Here is a 21,934-nt window from a genome sequence, read left to right as displayed (position 1 = left end):
CCAGGAGAAACTGGTAGCACTGTGGGGCCATTAGTTTCTCAGATCCTCTTCCTTGGCACATACTTCACGTTATTTGAGACTGAGTTGGTGATTTGAGGGCTAGTCCTGAAGTTCAATTTATAAAATATATATCTCGGGAAACTACACATTCATTTTCTATGTGTATTGTGTATTTATTAATCCAGGTATTTTGAAGTTTAAATTAATATCTGAAAATAAGTGACAGATAGCTTGGTGGTAGATAAAATGAAATTTCTTCTGCAAATTTGAATATCCTTTTTAGAAATGTGTAACACTTTCTATGTACAATTTCTTCCACTATTTCATAATACTGTTTAAATTGTTATCCCCTAGACTTCTATCCTTACTCAATAATGTAAGGAATAGAAGTTAAGTGCATGAAATAACATGATTTAAAATCCTTTATTTTTTATTTAAAATATTTTAAAATTGTTAATGATTATACATTTTCCTCCTTCCCTCTCCTGTTTTTAACTTCTACCACAAACACTCTCCTAGGGATGTCCTTTCAAATTCATGGCCTATTTTGATTTAGGTGTGTATTTAATGTATCTATTATATTTATAGTATATAAAATACATATAGTTATATAAATGTATGCATGTGTTTACATTTGTATGTATGTATTATATATAAATATGTCTTATATACATGCAGATACATGTATATTTGCATACTTAAACACAAATATGATGGGTCAGATATTTATAAATATATAATTTCAACCCCACTGAGTCTGTTTAGTTTACATGTATATATGTATATCATTGTAGGCATATTAATTATGTCAGGGTTGACCACTTAGTATTGAGTAAACAATTAGGAGGCTCCTCATTGGGGGTGACTAATTCTTCCTATCAGCATCTCTCACTTTCCTGGCCATTCTTTGTCTAGTGTTGGGGACCATGAAGTCCACCACTCCATGTTATCATGTCTATTTGTATGTTCCATTTAGGTTCTGTTACTGCAGCTGTGTTGTTGAGGTATCGAGAATGAAGCTGTCCTGTCATTTCTAGGAGACATAATCTAAGCAAATTTCCAGGTCCTCTGGTTCTTAAAATCAATCTGTCCATGTTGTTCCCTGAGCATTAGGTGCACGGGAGGTACTGTTGATTTTTCTGCTGGGACTAAGCATCCCATGTTCAGTTTTTCTCTGCAGTTTGGCATTTGTGGCTTTCTTTAGCGGCATTTGCCTGTTATCCAGTGAAGCGTCTTTGAGTAAGGATAAGAGCAACTGTTATCTGTGGATATAAGGATAAGTACTGGGGATGCATATAGGAATTATGAGGATTTAGTCTTCTTCTAAGACTTATGACCTCACTAACCCTAAATAATTGTCTAGATGTCTGTTCCAGGCATTATCCATCTGATCTGTTGAGAAGATTATTAGTCTTCAGGAGAATGGAGGGAGGCCAATATATAAGGAGAGGGAAGGAGGCTGACAAAAAGTATGAAAAAACAGTACTTTTCTCACCTAAAATAACATATAAAACATGTAAGTTTATGATTATGCATATTTTAATGAAATAATGCTACTTGAGCTGACAATGCTCCCTCTAGGTGCCATAAGCTATCTAAAATGTAAAACCCAATCCCCCTTGAATCATTGGTTCCTGCATACAAAAGACTGCTAAAACAAAAGAAGCTATTGCTAGTGCTCATGGTTGCCTCTCAGATGATGACGGTACCTGTTGAAGAGGACGCCGTGTGTTTTGGACACAGGACTCAGGATCTAAGCTTCACCTGACACTAAAGCTGTCCTTCCAATGGACTAATTTTCAGAATTTTGGAGCCATTAATCAAGCTGGTAAGGAAGATAAGTAACCAATAGTCTGCTCAGCTGTGGAACAAATAATCTACAATGAGTAGTATGACAAAATATCCATAAATTTGCAATTGTAGCACTCATATCTTGGTGCTCGGCAGCTCTTTGAAACACGATTATTAAATATTGCTAATTTTATTTATTTCTGTAAAATTTTATTTAGCATTATTTAAGTATCAAATATTTAAATAAGGGTAAATAATTTATAAACTAAAATGAAGATGAAAAGTAATTTCAACAATAAATAATTAATCATGAAATACCTAATAAATTTCAAAATGGGACAAAGGCACATAGTATACAAAATAGGTGAATTGACAATATTCTAATGTCCCAGAAATCACATGAGTTTATAATGTGGCACAGTGTCATAGGTTGCAGCAGGTTTAATGAAATAACTTTCCTATCAAACATTAGGTAACAGAAACAGATGTTTTCTGTATCATAGAACATCTGAAGATGAGGTATAAAGATAAGAAATCAAGGCAACTGTTTATTCCGACTGTTCTTGATGTTAACTGAGTAAAACAGAAACCCCCCAGAACAGACTGGTAGAAATTATCCAGTTGTTACTTTACTTTACACATGTTGTCCTTCTTGTGCAATGGTATAATCCAGCAAAGAGTGACAGTATATAGGCTTTCAGACAAAGCTTTTGCAAAGGAAGTCTAAAACTGTGTTTATGTTCCTGCTTATTCATCCCGCCAGCTTTTAGGGAAGGAAATATTGATGAGCAATTCCCCTGTTTTTCAACAGGCATGCTTTTTGCAGTTATAGGGCAGAAGAATAATTAGAAGAGACATACTGAGGATGCCATCATTACTATGCAGACAGTGATGATTCATAAGTGGAGAGAGAGTCAGTTCTGGTTGCTTTTAATCACCGATGCTTCTGTGTCAAATAACTATGACTCCTTAAGAGATGCTCTTTTTTATCTTTCCTTTGCCTTCTCCCCAAACAGACAACTAATTTGAAAGTTCACTGAGGAAATTTTGAAGTTTTTTTGAGAAACAATGTGTATCTGCTGCTTTGCCTTCTCCCCGATGAAATAATCTTACAGAATCAGTGAGAGAAATCATAACTCACCAGCCATTGCCGGCATCTCAATTTTCATGGGCATCATACATATTTTACTCAAGTGTTCATAGAAGGAATTTTACTTGAATGAAATTTTTGTGTTGTTGCGATGAAGAAATTTTTTTTTATGTACCAAATTTCAGAAATAGTGAGATAGTGGTGAGAAATTTGTATGTCTATAGGGTCATTTATAACATGTATGTCGAACACTAGGTAAACAGTAGTCACCAATCAATTTTGAATGTTGATTTTGAGTTTTAGCAATTAAAATCACCCAAAATATTATTGTTGATTGTATTACACTACTCAGTGTAGACATGCAAAGACTTATTTCTTGGATATATGAAAGGGTTTTTCTTTTCTCCTTTGGTAACAAAACCACACCTTTCTTGAGAAAGTAACAGAATAAAAGAGGAGGGGAGGCAGGTAAGAGGGCACATAGCCTTATCACTGTGGTGTGACTAGCACAAACATTACAGTCTTGGTTTTCTTCCATCCTAAGCTTTAAGTAGCAAGTTCTATGTTTGGCACTTTTAACCCTATAGAAGAGGATTACTAAGAAAGAATGAAATGTCTTATAATAGAGAACATCCTTTACAGCTTTGTTTCAGAAAATGCTTCCCATTATCTCCTTTTTTTGTCTAAAAGTTTTGTGTATTAGTGGATTATTCACTCAAATGGAGCAGGAAGAAATGTAAGTTACAAGACCATGAATAAACCTTGTTGAATGTAAGTTCAATATTGGGAGCAAGCAATTTCCAATCATTCACTTAACAAAATGGCTCTGATAAACTTGGTCTATACCTCTGCAGCGTATACTCACACAAAGCTAAGTTGGATTAGTGTTTCTCCCTCAACTGGAAAAGAAGACTGTTGGGGTACCCTGAATTGAGGAGGGGTCCCCAAGCTGGATTCGTCACCCCAAGTATCAAGAGTCCATGCGACAATTGATGCAACACGCAAGAGGCTTTAATTAGGCATCTGCAGATGGGACTCTCGGTCAGCTTTTAGACCTATTGGCCCCGAGATTCAGTTACAATCAGCTTTTAAAGACAAAAACCACAAGCTTTTGGGAGGGGTCCCTATCTTGTGACAGGGGAGGGGGGTATGTGACTACTGACCAGGGGAAGTAGATGTCTTCCTAACCTACACGTTGTAAATTCCTCAAACCTTGGTATGAGTTAATCATCTCTCCCTAAGTAAATTGTGGTTATCATCTCCTTGTTGCCCACAAATCTTGTTTGCCCATCTCTGATGCCCTGGTCAGTTCTTCACAGGTGGTCAGCAGCCCGGAATTGGCCTTTTGTGGGTGTACAGCCCTTCTGCAATTAAGGTTGCTAAACCATACATACCATTCTGTGGTTTGGCCAGTTCCTGGGATGGGGTCCTTTGCTCACTTCACAAGTTCTCTAGTCGGGTGCCCTCCCTGTTTAAGATTATATTTTATTTCTATAAATTCGGGGTCTTTCAAAGACAATACCTAAGCTTTCTAAGCCTTGCTAGTGAATGAAAAGAGGTTAAAAAAGAAATAAATGCAAAGGAATGTCTTTTCCAGAAGTGTCGGCCATGAATGTTTCCTCCTAGGTTGTTGGAAACACAATGCCCATTAAGTATTTGGTCATAAAATTTGCTGTAAGATAACATTGGAAAGGAAGTTGTCTGCAGGATGAAACTGATGTAAGTACAAAATTCTCTGATGGGTTATAGGAATGAAATGTAAAATTATAGTTGTTCTTGCAGAAAAAGTTCTAAATAGAATGAGTGAGAAAACAAAAAAGCATTAAATACACCAAAATAGTCATTATGGAAAGTTTAATAGAAGAAAAAAGGAGATAAAATGAGAAAAACCATTTCATAATAAAAATCATTACATAAAGAGTATGAACTAATATCTGTATTAATATTTTCCAAACTGGGAGGGCTGATGAACAAAAGTGAGTAAATCCTCAAGACAAGCCACCCTAACTTGAGTTCGGTGTCATTGATAGACCCTGTCTCAAATCAATGTGGAGTAGGACAGACACTAGACCTTTGACCTGCAAATGTGTATGTGCCTATTGTGCATACATTCACATGTATGTGTATACATGTATACTCTGTACCACACATATATAAATAAACAAATAAATATAGGATCAAAATTAATGGAATTAAAGATATGACAAACATATAAGCATCCTTAAATATTTCTCTGTTATACTAGAAATGAAACAAGTTGAATTTCTGGAAATGGAAAACATGGTCATTGTGCTTGTATTAAATTTTAGATTTTATTCATTTATTTATTTAATATGTCAATGTGTGTGGACACATATGTGCCATGACAAGGTGCTGGAGGCCAAGGGAGTATAAAGCAAGTAACAACTAGTATTCAATAGAACAACCTACCAGATGAGTGACTTTCTGATGGGGAGCCCCACTTGCTAAGGCTTTGGGGTCACTGACTGTAGATAATTGTCTCTGTAATTTCTCTCATGTGCCACTAAAAAGTTATGAGTATTATTACCACTACTGGTGTGTTTATTGTGTGAAAATATTCCATCTACTTGGCACACATATAACTATGTTTAGTCAGGAAGATGATTTCTGCCTAAATTGTATAATTCTGATGAATAGAAACAATACTAGGATATTTTTAATTTCTCAGACCAACATAAGAAATAATAGTATTCTCAGTCACAAAAACAGCTAATTTTAGATTTCAGAACAAATTCAAAATAAACTAGTTGCCCTTGGAGGTGCATATCTGGTTGCCCCTAGAGACCAATATACCAGGTCAATTTCCCAGGTGCTTATTGCTGATTCAAAGTCAGAGCATGAAACAACTTCAGTAGTCATAACTTTCTCGGAGAGGGACTTGCTGCACATTCTCCACTACCCCAAGTTTCAGCCAACTAACTGTTTATTATTTAAGTCCTGAATTTCAATGTCACTTTCTATCTGGGAATCCTGACCACTCAGAGCAAAGTGCTTACTTTACTGATGGGCTGATCAGACAACCTCCCTAGCCTGAGAGAAACTGTGTGATGAGTTTAGTTCTGTTTCTAATTGTTTATTCAGGAAGAGATGCATGACCATAAAGATGTGATTCATATTTGTCCAGAGGCTTTTGCTGTTACAGAAGATGTGTGGTGGGGATGGAAGTGTGAGACATGTAGGGAGGAGTAGGAGAGATGAGAGAGCTGTGTGTGTGTGCTAAAGGGAGATGTAGCTGAATGTGCAGACAGACAGACAGACAGATAGATAAGAGAGAGAGTAGCATAGAAAGAAGTTACTGAGTGAATAGAGAGATATAGAAGTTGTAGCTGTACAGAAGAGAAATGTGTATGTAGAGTTGTATATGAAGTAATAAGTATATGGCTGTGTGGAGAATGTAACTGTGTGGAGAAAAGATGTGGTTGTGTAAAGAAAAAGTATGAAGTTGTGTGGCGAGTATAACTGAAAATCGATAATTGATGCAACTTTGTATGGAGATGTGTGGCTGCATAGAAGGTAGATGTAGCTGGGAGGAAAGATGTAACTGTATGAAAAGAGATGTAACTGTGTGTAGAGATGGAAGGCTATGCAGGAGAAAGATGCATATATGTAAAGAGAGAAATGCAGCTGTGTAGAGAGATGTAACTGTGTAGAGATATTGTCAAGAAAGACAGTTTATATAGGATGGAGTAAAAGAAGGTGACCATCAGGAAAGTGTGTGCTTCTTTTTTTTTCTTAAGTTACCATTAGAATGTGTATATTTATTTTCTCTCATATACAAAAGTGTAGCCCGAAGATAGAGAAGAAATATTTTTCAAGTTCCTCACTGCTCTGAGAAGTCATTCTTTTCAGTACCTTAGGTGAAAGGGATCTGGTCTCTTAAGCTGCAACAGCAAGGGTATGAGGTCAAAATATAACTTTCACAGTTCAGTTCTCTCTACCATGTGGGAACAGGGAATCAAACTCAGGCTATCATGCTGGTCAGGAAGTGCTTTGTCACACTGACTCTTCCTGCATTCATTATTCACATATTTTAAAATGGATTTATTATCTTGGGGAAATGGGGGGTTAGATGATACTAAAGAGACAAGGGAAGCTGCTGGTCAAAGTTGCAGGGCTGTAGTTACATAGAATAAGAAAACTCTAGAGATCCATGACTGATATAGTGGAAAGGTTTGAACTGGGAACTCATGAGAGACACTTGGTAAATTGCTCTTCTGTGGTAGAGATTAATCAACACCATCATTATTGATACAAGCAAATAGGCAGATAGGAAGATATCAGGGAGACAGACTGATAGACAGGAAATCAGACTGACAGGCAAGCAGACAGGCAGACACAATGCCACGGCTCTAGATAGCATAAAGTACATACAATTGTCCCTAAGTGTCCATGAGTGTTGACTTCAGGAGAACCCCATGGAATGAAGTCCACAAATTCTCATATTTTAGTACAAAATAGCGAAGAAGTTTTATGTGGGGACACCAGACCTTGAACAGAGACCCACTTCCCCTTCGACCTGGGAGCAGGCAGCTATGAGATAATGTTTACTGAAAACAATTCAGTGCTATAAAGCTCTTGATAGGGCTCAGATAAGGGCTTGCTCACTGAAACACCATGACTTTGACACCCCCTATGGCTAGATGCTTCTTCCTGTCCCCCCCCCCCGTCCCCCGCCCCGTGTGCCCCCCCCTCGTGTGCCCCCCCTTCCCCGGAGATTAAACCACCAGCCAGGAGGGTGAAAAGTCTGGGAGAGTGGTTGGAGAATTGTATGTAGATGGATGGCAGAAGTCCTTAAAAAGGGAAGCTCTTTTTCCTTGGGGAGCTCATTCTCCTAAGCAGACTTGGGGTCTCCTCCTAAGCTGACTGGGGAAGCATAAAGTTTTCTTAAAGCAACCGACCGGTCTCTGTGTCATCTATCCCGACCACCTCGCTACATTCTCGGATGCAGGCTGCACAGCAGATGCGACAGTTTTACTTGTCCAGTACATATCCTCCTGATGCTATAAATAATTTTTATTTTGCTATGGTACCTAAAACAAGTTCACTGTTATGTAAGCAGCAATGCATTCTATTGTTCAGAATGACAAGAGAAAAACTTCTGATATGTCCAGTAGAGATGAAGCTCTATATGAATACTTTCAATGTGGGGTTGTTTAAAGCAGCAGGATCCAGCGACATAGAGGTCCAAGTGTACTGAGTATCTATGAAACTTGCTAACAGAGAAGCATCTAACTGTTCTAACCACTTTCAGAAGGTGAATACCTAAAGCATAGGCATGCTAATCAACTTAACTGTGGCCACATGCATGTATCAAAATAACAAGCCATAGATTAAATACTTATTTTTTTTTGTCAGTGATGCCTCAACAAATAGGAGCCCAATTTGGATACAAGTAGATCTAACTGTCTAGTTTGTGTATTTAGAAAAAATGTATGAAAATATTTAAAGAAGTTAAGAATAAAAATGCATTTCAGCTTTTATTTAATTGAATTGTAAAAATGTGAAATACAGAAAATATTAAAACTCAAACAAAAAAAGAATTAATTGTAAAGTTAGTTACCATGATTTCTACAATAATGAAAGATTTTGTCCACACAGGACACAAAAGAATCAGAAAAGTATCAACATTTTGAAATGGATACCAGCAATTCACAAAGCTAGAAACAATGTTATTTATTTAAACTATAGAGAAAGCACAGATGACTGACAATGGAATTTAGACTAGGTTTAAAAATGTAATACTTTGCTAAAGACTTTAGCTTCTCAGTACACTAAATATTCATTTTATTTATATACTTTTGAGGTACAGTACATTTTGTGTCCAGTACAGTTACACTGTTGTATAAACAACCCCATAGTTCATCTCCATTATCCTTCCTGGGATTCCTGGATTGTTGTTATGTGTGCCTGATCATGTGGGAATGTTGTGTGTGTCTAATGTAGGCATATGGGTACACATTTATCTTCAAGGTTTACCCTGTGTGGAAGGCAGATATTGACAATAGATTTTTTAAATCTCTTCTCCACTTTCTCTTTGAGTCAGAATCTCTTTTGGAACTAGAAGCTGACCATTCCAGAGATCTGCATGGATCTCTTCCCTGTGCTGAGATTACAGGCATGAAACTTTATGTTGGTTTTCTCACTTATGGTAGCTTGCACAGATATCTTCATGTTTATTCACAGACTTTATGCTCTGAGCCATCTCCCAAGTCACATTTCACTGTTTTAAAATAAATTTCTATTTAAATTAAAATCAATCTTATTTTACATACCAATTCCTTTTCCATCTTCTTCCTGTCCTCCCATGCCCCCTATCAATCTCCCATCCCACCCCCATCCACTCCCCAGGGAGGGTGAGGCCTCCCATGAGGGATTGTTAAACTCTGCCATAGGGAATGGACTACCAAATCCATTAGTGCACTAAGGATAAATACTGGTTCCACTGCCAGAGGCTTCCTAACTGACCCCCATGTTCAGAGGGCCTGGTTTTGTCCTATGCTTGTTCAGCTGCCAGACTGGAGTCCTTGAGCTCCCACTTGCTCAGGTCAGGTGTTTCTGTGGGTTTCCTCACCATGGTCTTCACCCCTTTGCTCATCACTCCTGCCTCTCTACAACTGGATTCCAGGAGTTCATCTCAGCACTTGACTGTGAATCTCTGCTTCCACTTTCACCAGCTACTCTATGAAGACCCTAAGATGTCATTTAAGGTATTCATCAATCTCATTATAGGGGAAGGGCATTTGAGGTAACCTCTCCACTGTGGCTTAGATTGTTAGTTGGGATAATCCTTGTGTGTCCCTGGGTATTTCCCTAGTGCCAAATTTCTCTTTAAACCTATAATGTCTCCCTCTAATGAGATATCTTTTTTCTTGCTCTCCTTTATTCTTCCCCCAACTCAGTCTTCCTGATCCCTCATGTTTTCCCCCTTCTGCCTTCCTCTTCTTCCTCCTCTTTCTCCTTCCTCCCTTCCCACTCTCCCTGTGCTCCCAATTTGTTCAGGAGCTCTTGAACCTTTACCCTTCTCCAGGGGGACCATGTATGTCTCTCTTAGGGTGCCCTTGTTTCCCAGATTCTCTGGAGTTATGGATTGTAGACTGGTTATTGTTTCTTCTATGTCCAATATCCACTTATGAGTGAGTTCACACCATGTTTGTCTTTCTGTGTCTGTGTTACCTCACTCAGGATGGTTTATTCTATTTCTATCCATTTACCTGAGAATTTCAAGGTTTAATTGTTTTTTTTTTCCTCTGAATAGTACTCCATGGTGTAAATGCACCACACATTTTACTTTTTTAAACTAAAACCTGGATTATACATCAAGGTTATACATCAGTTGAGGGGGTGGGGGCATACTACCTAATTTTCATTCCTCTATCCTCAAGATTAAAGCATGTTTGAGCACGTTAGGATTTCAATATTTTTAGTGACAAGTAGTCATTATTTCTAGATACCACACTTTGATCATTCATCATTCAGATATTTGCTACGTTTTCAATTGTTCACAGTACTGAACAGTAATATTATGAAAATAAGTGTAAAAATATCTCTTTGTTATCTTAATTTTAATGTATTGATTATGTTATAAAAATACTTCCTACTAAAATTTTAGAGACATTTTTATGCCTTCATTTTTTAAAAAGTTTATTGATTTTTTTATTTCACATCATGTATTCTGTTCCTACTCATCTCCTCTTCCCCTTGTAACTGCCCCCTGCCCTTGGAATCTCTCTACAAAAACAAAATCAAATTTAAAAGAAAACATAAACAAACAAGCAAAACGACAACTATCAAAAACTTTTTAAAAGTCATGCTTCTAGAGATTTTTACTATGGGTTCAAAAAAAGGAACTATCAGTAAGCAAAGGAGCTAAAATCTGAGGAGAAAGAGAATTGACTCACACACAATTGCTCCTCTGGGTGTTCCTTTATTCTTCTTTTCTCTGCCTCTCTGTCTCTTTGTGTCTCTGTTTCTCTGTTTGGTTCTCCCCAGTTCTTGTGGGCACAGGTATATATACATTTGCAACAGTAATTCTTTTTGCAATACAATGTGAGGCTTGAGTTTCTGAGGGTCAGCAAGGCAGATAAGATTTACACATAGAGCAATAAGCTAAAACTGCTAGGAGAAACTTTTAGCATCAATTACTTAGAGCTATAGGTCAAAGAGGGGAGTCTAAGTTTAATTTACACAAGCTACAAAACCTGGCACTTTCCTGTGCTCTGGCCTCAGTTGAGGCACAGGCCTTCAGGAAAGTTTTATTTTCCCTGAGGATGAGCAATTGGACTGATTACCTTTGTCCTTATTTTCTTAGGGGAAACAGGAGGAAGCAGTGAATCTCTGAGCTCAAATGTTGGGTTAATAAAACAAGAAGTCTGAGAAACTTTTAGTGCAGGGTTGCTTTAGGTTATGGCTTCTGTATCTGCCAATGAGGTTAAAAAAAAGGCAGGGCATGCTTATTTTTTCTATCCATCTAGAGGCATCTGCGAATCAACAACTTTGAGTGTGTAGTAATTTATGTTCTTGGGTATCTGGGGATGTCTTAGATGAAATACTTTTGCTTGCGCCCAAAACACTGATCAAATGCTGGTCAATAAGGCTAATTGCAGGAAGGTAGATCTCTGTAATTGCAATGGATAAGGGAACAAGGACCTGATACCTGATAGTGGGAAACAGGTCTCACACATACCTAAGGAATGTAATCAGTAAACTAGGCCCCATTAATAGAAAGCAGGTTTTACACATAGCTAGGGAGTGTAATCAGTAAACTCCAAATACATGGGAGAAATTATTCCCAGCAAATGATCCGTGCTAAATTGTATGAAGTAAATCCTAAGTTTGTTACAGAAAGGAATGAGCTACAGGAAGAATCTACAGTCAATACATTCATAATATTATAACATAAGCATAGCTTTTGTGCTGGTTTCATCCATCAAGAAAATTCTTAATTCTTCCGAGTTATATAATGATATGATGGTTATATAATTACTTTTGTGATCTTGCAGCTTGTGGCAAACAACAACAAATAAAGGAGAAGAATCTTTGTGCAAGGTGGAAGCTGTGGTGTGGCCCATTGAGTCACAATGTTTACACTTTAGTCCACTCACTTTGAACTGCAAGTGTCTTGTTGCCTCTGGCTTCTGTTTCTTCACCCATAATAGGCAAGCCTTCATTTTTACTTTGGGTGATTTTGTTTTGCTTATCTAGTAACTCTGGATAAATATTCCACGGTGGGTTTAAATGAGAGTGTCAGCAATCAGTATCCTTACTTTGTTGTGGGTCATACAATGAACTTAATTCATCACCACTGCGCCCATGCTACCTGTAGATTTTCCATAAATCTGTTTTTCTTTTCCTAATTTTTCATTTTCTTTCTTGCTTCCTCTGTTTCTTTTTTCATTCTTTCTTTTCTTTCTTCTATTGTTATATGGGTTTATTGAATTTTGTTTTATTTTCTTTTGTCCACGTATTGAAAATAGATTTTGCACATAAAATTTATCATGATTACATTTTCTCCTGCCTCTACTCCTTCCCCTTCCCACTTGACCTCCAACCTGCATCTTCTATGCCCAGATCACAGAACCCCAAGAAGACCACCGTCAAGGAGACTACTCACTGAATGCAAGAACAAATGTTTCTTTATTACAAGTTGCAACTTGGACTCTGCCTTTTGGGAACAAGCAGAGTGGTGATTTTTGGCTGGGGATAGGGGGGTTAAAGGGAAGGTTCAAAGGACTGCATGCCTTGAGATTAAAAAGTTTTTACAGTTACATAGGATAAAACAATAAATGTATGTTTAGGCAGGATGCAATGAAGCAGGAAGTTGTAAAGGAAATAAGTTTGTTAATTATCTCCTAGGCAGGAACTTTTACAACTATTAATTGACAACTATCTGATCTTTTTTAGGACAGAGAAATGTTGACACAGCTAGAGGGTGTTATCTGTTCCCAGACCTATATATCCAGTTCTTTGTTTAGCCTTATCTGTTGGGCTGCCTTTTTGGGAACTCAGAGAGGCTTAAGAGTTTTTCTCTTTGGGCATTGGAGTCCACGTTTTAGACTTTTATTAATTTTTCCCATTTTGCTCTTTTCATTTCCTCCTTGGCCTTATGTGGAGTAACCAAATCCTTGGTTTCTTACCAATATTTTGAAATGTTGTGGGGATGCCTGGGGCATGGATTGGTAGGGATCTGGGATCTCTAAACCATTAACTTAATAGTGCCTAGGGGATCCCTCATGAACTGGAGTAGCTTATTCACAATACAGGACCCAGATGTTGGCAGGGGGACCAGTGAGGGCAGCTATCAGGGTGATCAAGGAGGGATTCAAAGCGGGTGGTAACAGACCCTATGAGCCTTTAGTTCACATATTTTCCTATGTAAGGGAGCTTCATTCTGACTTAGCATCTTAATTAGAGGGAAAGGGATGATACATTTCTTCCTGCCACTTCCTGCTGACATTGGGGCATCATTATGGACCCAAGAAGGCTGAAATGCTAGTCAAAAGTAAAAATGGGAATTTAGGCAATGGGGTAGTCTATCAGAAGCATCTGGTCTACAGAGTCTGTTGAAGAGACAGAGAGTATTCACATCAGAAGCAATGCAGAGTTCACAGACTTAAGGAGCAGACTGTAGATGGCAACTGATGCTTGGATGTGCCTGCCAGAAGCAGAAACCTGTTTGAGACATGTTTATACTGGGAACAGAAGTTAAAACTTATGTACTTAACTGGAACTCTTAGGCCCATAGTTTAAGTGAGATGCCTAATACCAGCAGAGAAAATCCCATCCTCAGGAACAGACAGGTGGGATAACAAAACCTGTAGTTATCTGGAGTTCTTTTGACCTCTGAAAAGTGGATCCAATCTTTATGACATTTGATCCTCTGAAGCCTATATGACTTCATCATATAAACAGATGTAAAAGTTTAGATATATTAGCATTATTAATCTGTAATGAAATCCATATTGCAGAAAAAGCAGATATTTGGGTGTCTGTCAAACAGCAGGAACAGACTTATAGCCTTTAGTCCTATTAAAAACTACAGATTTGGTTTAGAAGCTTGTACATTTGTCTTCTGTCCAGATAGCCAGATATGGATTAGACAGAGGTGTCTTTGACATGATGAAAAAGTCCTTTAAGTTTATACTTAAATGACAACCAAAATGAATCTAAAACTTTGAACTTGTGACTGAACAGCAGGTAGTCAATGCTCTATCAGCTTATCAGAACTTTATTAAATGTTAAGTTCTGAACTTATGTATGTTAAATTATTTTTATATCTTTAGAACTTACATGCTCTTACATCCTCAGATCCTTATTGAGGAGCCATATTAAGGCCTTATTTTCATGTATAAAATGAGCTGTCAATCTGGCTATAGCCTTGTGGATTTGACTGCCCAATGCTGCCAAGCAGACAACCATTAATACTTTCAGAGTTCTGAGAAGGATAAATTTTATACAGTTTCTGAATCTATGCAAATTGGCAGGGACAAATTCAGATACAGTTAGGCATACCCAAATCTCCATTAGCACTGGAGGCAGAAGTATCAAAGTACAGCATCAATCTAATAATTCAGGTGCAGGAACTGGGATGCCTCCTAATCTTCTTTGGAGACTTTGGGTCACTGTCAGGATCTGGCCATCTGTCTGATATTATAAGCTTTTAAATTGACATTTTAAATGCCATATTCTGCAGATCTCTAAAATACTAAGAGTGTTGCCTAGGTAAATCTGAATAGACAACTTTGTTTTTAGTTACTTGTTTAAGCCTAACTGTTGAAAACATACAGGGGACTAAGTACAGTTTATCCTTGTTAATAACTTAATACTTAGCATGACTATCTTAACATCTTACAATTATGTTAGTAGGGTTTATAAAACTAGAACTTTACATTGTAAAGTTTAGCTTTAAAAATGATCTTGAATTAAAGCTCTTTTTGGTGAAACATGGAATGTCTATATGACACAGTTTATCTAAATATCTTAAGTTTAACAAATTTTGCAAAGGCAAGGATGTATTGTCTTACTGTACCACAAGAAATAGAACATCTCAATTTCTGGTTAGCATATGATGTACAAATATTCCATAGTTTTATAAAACAATTTAAAGAGAACTGACAGCATTGTTAAAATTGTAGTTTATATTACCAATTTTTAAAATTAAAATTTAGTGTAGATAAGAGAATTTTCACATTTTTCATACCCTGTTGGGTGGCAAAGGGAAGGAGAGATACCCAGTTCATGCCAGTCTCTAAGGCTAATTTAATTAAGGTCTTTTTAGCATCCTGTTCATTCTTTTTACCTGTCCTGGACTCTGGGGTCTATATGTGTAATGTCCAATCTGCCTCCAGTGCAGTGACTGTTCCCTAACTTACCTGAGGAATGAAGGTTAGTCTATCGTCTAATCTCAACAATGTAGGAAAACCATTCCTGGGCAGGCTGTTGTGACCACCTGTGTCACTTTATGTTACCAGAAAAACTTCTGTGCCCCTCCTGAGTGAAGCCTCTGTCATCAGTGAGTCAAGTCTCTTTGGCGCCAGACAAGGGGAGCATTTCTTATGTCTGGTCCAGCATTGTCTCAGGATTTCTGTACAGCCCTGTATGGGGGGCCTCTAGGCCCAGGTCTTGTGGTAGCTCCTGGAGGGTAATTCTTGAAGGGTTTAAGAGCAGAGTCTGATAATGTGCCATATCATTAGCCAGAGATCTTGATGCCATCTGAGCACTTTCTCCAAGGCATGGGGCACGGCTGTCTTTTGTCAGCATCTTTCACCAAAAGAGCAGTATCTGAAATCATCCATAAGCAGGGTCATTATTCTGTTGTCACTGGACTTAGTCTCTCTGACAAGTGGCCTACTGATTGCTCTCAAGAGCCCAGGTTTAGAAGATGGACATGGAGGGGGTCTTGATCCCCCATTCAGCTTTTAGGGGCAGGAAGTATTGGCAGACATTGGCAGGCTTAGTTTTTTTGGCTTTAGAATTACCAAAATCAGGGAACGGTGGCTAACCAATCCCATGTCCCCAGTCTTTGCCCAGGCTTGAGGGTACATAGTCAGTCATTTAGAGACCCTAGGCTCTGGGGTAGGCATTCTCCTCTTGATGTAGCCTGCTTTTCTGACAGGCTGGTGGTTTTAAAGTTTTGTATGGGAGAACTGTTCTTGTGCCTGCCTTCAGACCCATGTTTAGAGAAGGAAGTCTGGGCTTACATTTTGCTGAGGAGATCTTGCCCTGGAAAGGGGCAAGGGCATTCTGATGTGACTGGAAAGGGGCAGGTTACTTGGCCCATCCTCAGACTTACTGTTCTTTGAGTAGTTCATTAATAAGGCTTGATGCCTGTAGCCCTTCGTACAAAGGTGGCTTTGTTAGTCATTGGCCCTTGTGCTTTACCCAGGGACCAGAAAGTGGGAACTGAATCTCATCTTCCCTAAATGCTGTTGACCCCTTGAAGGAGAGCTGTGGGGGTGAGCAGCAGCCTACCTTTTCTTGGGGCAGCTCTTAGCCCAGTGACCATCCTCTCTGCAGTAGGCACATTGGTTTTCACTTACCCGTTGCTGCTGCCTGGGTCTTGGCTGAAAGGAATTGACTATAAGCAGCTTTTCCATGACAGTGGCCACGAGGATTTCCTTTTTAAATTCTTGATTTTCTGCATCTTTTTACCTGTCATAAATCTTTTCTGCCACCACAACTAGATCCCTAACACTCTTTTTCTCTAAGCTCTCCATTGGCTGTAGCTTTCTCTCAATGTCTGGTGGTGTCTAACTAATGAAGGTAAATATCATGGTTGCCTTGGTTTCCCCTGTCTCAGGATCATACTGGGTGTAACCGGGAAAAGCCCCCTGCAGTTTTTCTAGGTACACAGCCAGACGTTTCATGTCTAACATCATGTACCCTAAATGTTCTGGCTGGCTTTTGTGTTGCCTCTCTGTGACCTGCTGGCAGAATCTGGCAGTAGACCTGGAATCTCTCCTTAACTTGGGCAATGTTATCCCAGTCAGGATTGGTGGAGAAGAAGTGGGCATTGGTGATACCTGCAGCATTCAGAGGTTCCACAGGGTAGAGCAGAAAGGCTCTACCTGAAGGGTAGCTGCCTTGCGGCAGCCTGTGGATTGCTCTAGGTTTCCCAAATTTCTGGCAGGGTGTTCCGCCATTTCTGCCCCATTTGCCACTTGTAGAGTAAAGCCTTTTCCTAGCCAGCTGCTATGGTTTTTCCCCACCAGTTGCCTGGGCTCTGCCATGTAGTAGTCCCCAACTAACACAAAAAACACTGTATTAATTATGAAGCCATTGGCCTTGCTTGTTTCTTACTGGCTAGCTTTGACTTAAGTATTTATCCAGTAATTGTTAATCTAAGTATTTTTCTTACCAGAGAAAAGTTCCAGACATCTTACTTCTCTGGTGGGCTACATTGTGACTCCCTGTGTTTCTCCTACCCAGAGTCCTCCTGGATTCCTGGTCCCACCTATATTGCTCCCCTATTGGTCAACAGTGCTTTATTGACATATACACAGGACTTCCCCAACTTCTCCTCTTTTCTGTCTAAACAAAAAGAAAGGTCTTAACTTTAACATGTCAAATTATATATAACAGAACATCTATCAAGCAAGAGCACAGTTACAACATTTTGTCTATCAACATTCAGCAAGATCTAAAGAAAATATCATCTATCCCATCCTTTTGAGTTTAAAATCCTATATGTAACTTGCTTATCTTTTATCATAACTAAGGAAAACTATAATTATAACTATCTGTCTTCAACGTCATCAAAGACCACAGACGAATAATATATAAACACTAGGATTGACAGAGTCATCTCGCTTCCTGGACAGTCACCCAACGTTTCTCTTTAATGTTAGGGCATCCATCTTCAGCCCATATGCCACAGTGTGTCTGGAAGAATTCTCAGCAAAGCAGGAAATTTAAAACTGTCCATCTGGATTGGCAGTTTGTCATTCATTTTTCTGTGTCCTGCAGAAAGTCTCGTAAACTCTTCCATGAATCAGGAACCCTGAAGGACTGTTTGAGTTTAGCAGTCACTTTCCCATGGGTCCTGCATGTCCAGATTATACAGCAACAGTCAAGCAATCTAGGCAAGAGCAGTTTCTTGTCCAAATGGCTAATCTTGTCATGTTGAAATCAAACTCCATAACAAGTTTCTCTGATGCCCATCTTCCTCTCTGACGTAATTGGTGATGCCAGGAGCAGACATTTCTCATTGCCAAGAAAAATCCTAAACCATTTTAAATGCCATTTTCTGAAGGTCTTTGAAAGGTTTGAAGACTATCTATCTATCTTTCTCAAATATATCTCTGTATATCTAGAAAACCTAACTTACCTAACTATAAGTTCTGACTATTATAAGTAACTATCTATAGTCTGTATTCAATTATGCATTATGTTTTAAAAGATCAGTATAAGCACAATACTTGATCAAGAGGAGAAATATACATACCACAAAATTGACCTTGAATTTGTATCAATAAATGAAAAACCATACCAGGACAAAGTACTCATTTCCACACCATAATCCCCTTTTTCCTTTAAAAAGAGATTGGTTGTGATAATTAACCAATTATAAGTAACCCCATTCAAATGAAAACAAAGATTTATAAACAATATGGGGATTTGGACGTTGCTCATTCCAAACTGCTTCATGCTGGATGGGGGCACTATACAAATCATGGGGATCATGACAAAACTCAGAAACCTGTATAAGTCCTTATTTTTGGGGTCTGTAAAGCTGTATCATCTTAGCTGTTTTAGATGTTGAATCACTTGGGCCACTGCTTCCGGGGGTCTTGGTTTATCAAACCACAGAATCCTGGAAGGAATCCTCAGCTTTTGATTGTCTGTGGAAACAGAAACAAAAACTCTTTTCCAAAGTAACATATCCTTATACTTAAATCTTGAAGTCAAGGCTTTTTCAAAAGATATAAGTTGAATTAATTCAACAGCATTTATAACGAACTGTACTTTAGTAGTTGTTCCTTCCTTAACAATCAAAAAACTGAAAACAATAGCGTGCAGTATCCAGACTTTCTGTGTATTTTCCATCTTTACGCGGCTTATTTATTTATATATTATTATTACTCTATTTCTTTTACTTTTATTTATTACTTTTCTCTGAGTCAGGGTTTCTCTTTGGAAATCTGCCTGCCTCTGCCTCTGGAGCAAATCTTGTGTGCCACCACAGCTGGCTTCTCTATTTTTATTTTTTATCACTATGCCGTTTCTTTTTCCTATGTACATTTTTTAACACACTGTAAACCTTTAGATGTTTTTATCCATCCAAGTCTGACTTTACTGTAAATCTTTATGGTTTTCTGGCCATGTGTCTTATCTCTTAAAACCTCGGCTGTTTAAACTGCAGTTTTTCCGAGATGACAGGCGTAAGCATGATTCCAGCTCACTGTCTCAGTCTATGCTAAGATCCAGGAAAGCTGCCGGCTTGGAGATGTGGTCACGGCCACTTCCAGCTGTATATACACACCTTTCAATTGTTAGCAAAACCTCTTAAAAGAACCTTGTTGGTTTTTTGTTGAATCAGGAAGACTTCCTTAAGCAAGCTGTGTGAGTGTCTGCTTGTTGCTAGAAAACAGAGCCCACCTGAGAAAATGCTGCTACCAAGAACACCTGCTTTTCTCAGTTCTTTTGTTTCTAAACTTCCTTTAAAGCTTTTGTCATTCTAGGTGGAAATTCATGATCCTACTCCTGATCACCATTTGTAAAGTGAAGCCTTTTCCTTGCCAGCTGCTTTGGTTTTCCCCACCAGTGGTCTGGGCTCTGCCACGTGATAGTCCCCAAATAACACACAAGATGCTGTATTAATTATGAAGCTGTTGGCCTTGCTTGTTTCTTACTGGCTAGCTCTGACTTAAGTATTTATCCCGTAATTGTTAATCTAAGTATTTCTCTTACCGGAGAAAAGTTCCAGACATCTTACTTCTCTGGTGGGCTACATTGTGACTCCCTGTGTTTCTCCTACCCAGAGTCCTCCTGGACTCCTGGTCCCACCTATCTTGTTTCCCTATTGGCCATCAGTGCTTTATTGACATATACCCAGGACTTCCCCACCAGCCACTCTCAGAGGTTTGAGTTCTTGCAAAGGTGGGTGAGCATGGGGAGGAAATGTGATGTCAGATTTGTCTGTTTTACCCTGAATAATAGGTTTGGTATTGAATTATAGAGGCTACCAGCACCTGGAAGGACCAGGATTGTGAAAGAAATGTCCAGGCAGAGGTCTAATGGAGAAGGGGGTTCTGCCCATTGTTACTTGTCAGGGGGTGCACCCATAGGATTGAGGCTACTATATATATATATATATATATATATATATATATATATATATATATATATATATAAAGCCACACAGCGCAAACATACAGCACACTAAAACTAGGGCATACAGTACGAACACAGACTGAGGCCCTATCCAAAATCTCTTCTTGCAAGAACCTTCCGGCTAATACAGGGCAATTCTGGATATGCCGGTCAGTTCAGCCTCTGGCTAAACACTTGTCCTGGATGAAGTGTTCCCACACTCCTCAGAGGTCTGCTCTTAAAACACATCTGCCAAGGAACAGTCGATCTGTTTGCCTGGGTTACCTAGATGCTAGCATACCTAGACACTTGACATGCATAAAACACTCACCAACTGGTTGGAAATTGAAGCCTTCTGAAGCCAGGTCCTGGGGGGTTTTCGGTCCTAGAAATTGCACTAAATGTTATGCCCAGATCACAGAATCTCAAAAAGACCACTGCCAAGGACAAGACTCACCGAATGCAAGAACAAAGGTTTCTTTATTACAAGTTGCAACGTGGACTCTGCCCATTCAGGAACAAGCAGATTGCTGCTTTTTGGCTGGGGGTGCAGGGGTTAAAGGGAAGGTTCAAAGGACTAGATGCCTTGAGATTACAAAGCTTTCATGGTTACATGGGATGAAACAATAACTGTATGTTTAGGCAGGATGCAATTAAGCAGGAAGCTGTGGAGAAAATAAGTTTGTTAATTATCTTCTAGGGAGAAACTTTTACAACTATGAATTGACAACTATCTGATATTCTTTAGGAAAGAGAAATGTTGACACAGCTAGGGAGTATTATCTGTTCTCAAGTCTCTGTACCTAGTACTTTGTTAAGCCTTACTGTTGGGCTGCCTTTTTGGGAACTCAGAGAGTCTTATGAGTTTTCTTCTACTTGGGCTTTTGGAGTCCAAGTTTTAGACTTTTATTAATTTTCCCATTTTACTCCTTTCAGATCCACTCTCCCTCTGTCTCTCATTGGAACAGAACAAGCCTGCAAGAGATTAAAACATTTCAAAACAAAATAAATTGTAATAAAATAAAACAAGAACCTTCAGATCCAGGCAGAAAAAGGCAAACCAAGCAGGTATCATACAAACTGCATATGCAGTCAAAATCTCTTCCCCCAATTTTCCTTTATTGATAGAAAAAATTAAATATAAAAGCGTTTATTTTCATACAAAATATTTTGACTATGGTTTGCCTGTCCCCAACTCCTTTAATGTCCTCCTCTCCCATCGAAATCCGCACCCCTTATGCCTCTTGTTAGAAAATAAACCTGCAACTAAATAGTAAAATAAGACATAACAAAACAAGTAAATCAAGTAGCACAAAGCAAACAGAATAAGAGAGCCAGAGAAAAGCATGACATATTCAGAGACACATGCAAAGGAATCTGACGCCAAAATGGATGCCATTGAGCTTGTTTGTGTTGGGCATCTACAAGCTGTCACTTTCTAGGGTTGGATATCTATGCTTTATTTTCTGATTCTCTAAGTACAATGTATAGGACTGTGTTGATATCTTGCTTGTCTGCTGAGACGCTGTGGAGGTAAAGTACAGTGGTGTTTTTCTCCTTCTCTCTGATCTCTCAGCTTTTCCTGTATATCTGACTCTTGGTTTTTATTCCTTAGACCAATTAAGAACTGCAGTTACATAGAACTAAACATGATAGATACCATTGATGACTCTTTAAATATACAGGATATCTTCAGCCAAGGAAAGGGGTTTGATGCCTTGGAAT

The 21,934-nt window shown here is 38.6% G+C and overlaps 1 protein-coding gene across 2 annotated transcripts in view; it reads left to right on the top strand.

Moving 5' to 3' along the window:
- The window catches only part of Edil3 (EGF like repeats and discoidin domains 3), a 476,202-nt gene that overhangs the window by 46,832 nt on the left and 407,436 nt on the right, over positions 1 to 21,934 (top strand). The window lies entirely within an intron of this gene.

Source organism: Mesocricetus auratus, unplaced genomic scaffold (genome assembly GCF_017639785.1).
Source record: "Mesocricetus auratus isolate SY011 unplaced genomic scaffold, BCM_Maur_2.0 Super-Scaffold_100020, whole genome shotgun sequence".
Lineage (NCBI taxonomy): Eukaryota > Metazoa > Chordata > Mammalia > Rodentia > Cricetidae > Mesocricetus > Mesocricetus auratus.
The sequence above is the reverse complement of the archived record's forward strand: the minus strand, read 5'-3'. Positions and strand labels throughout refer to the sequence as shown.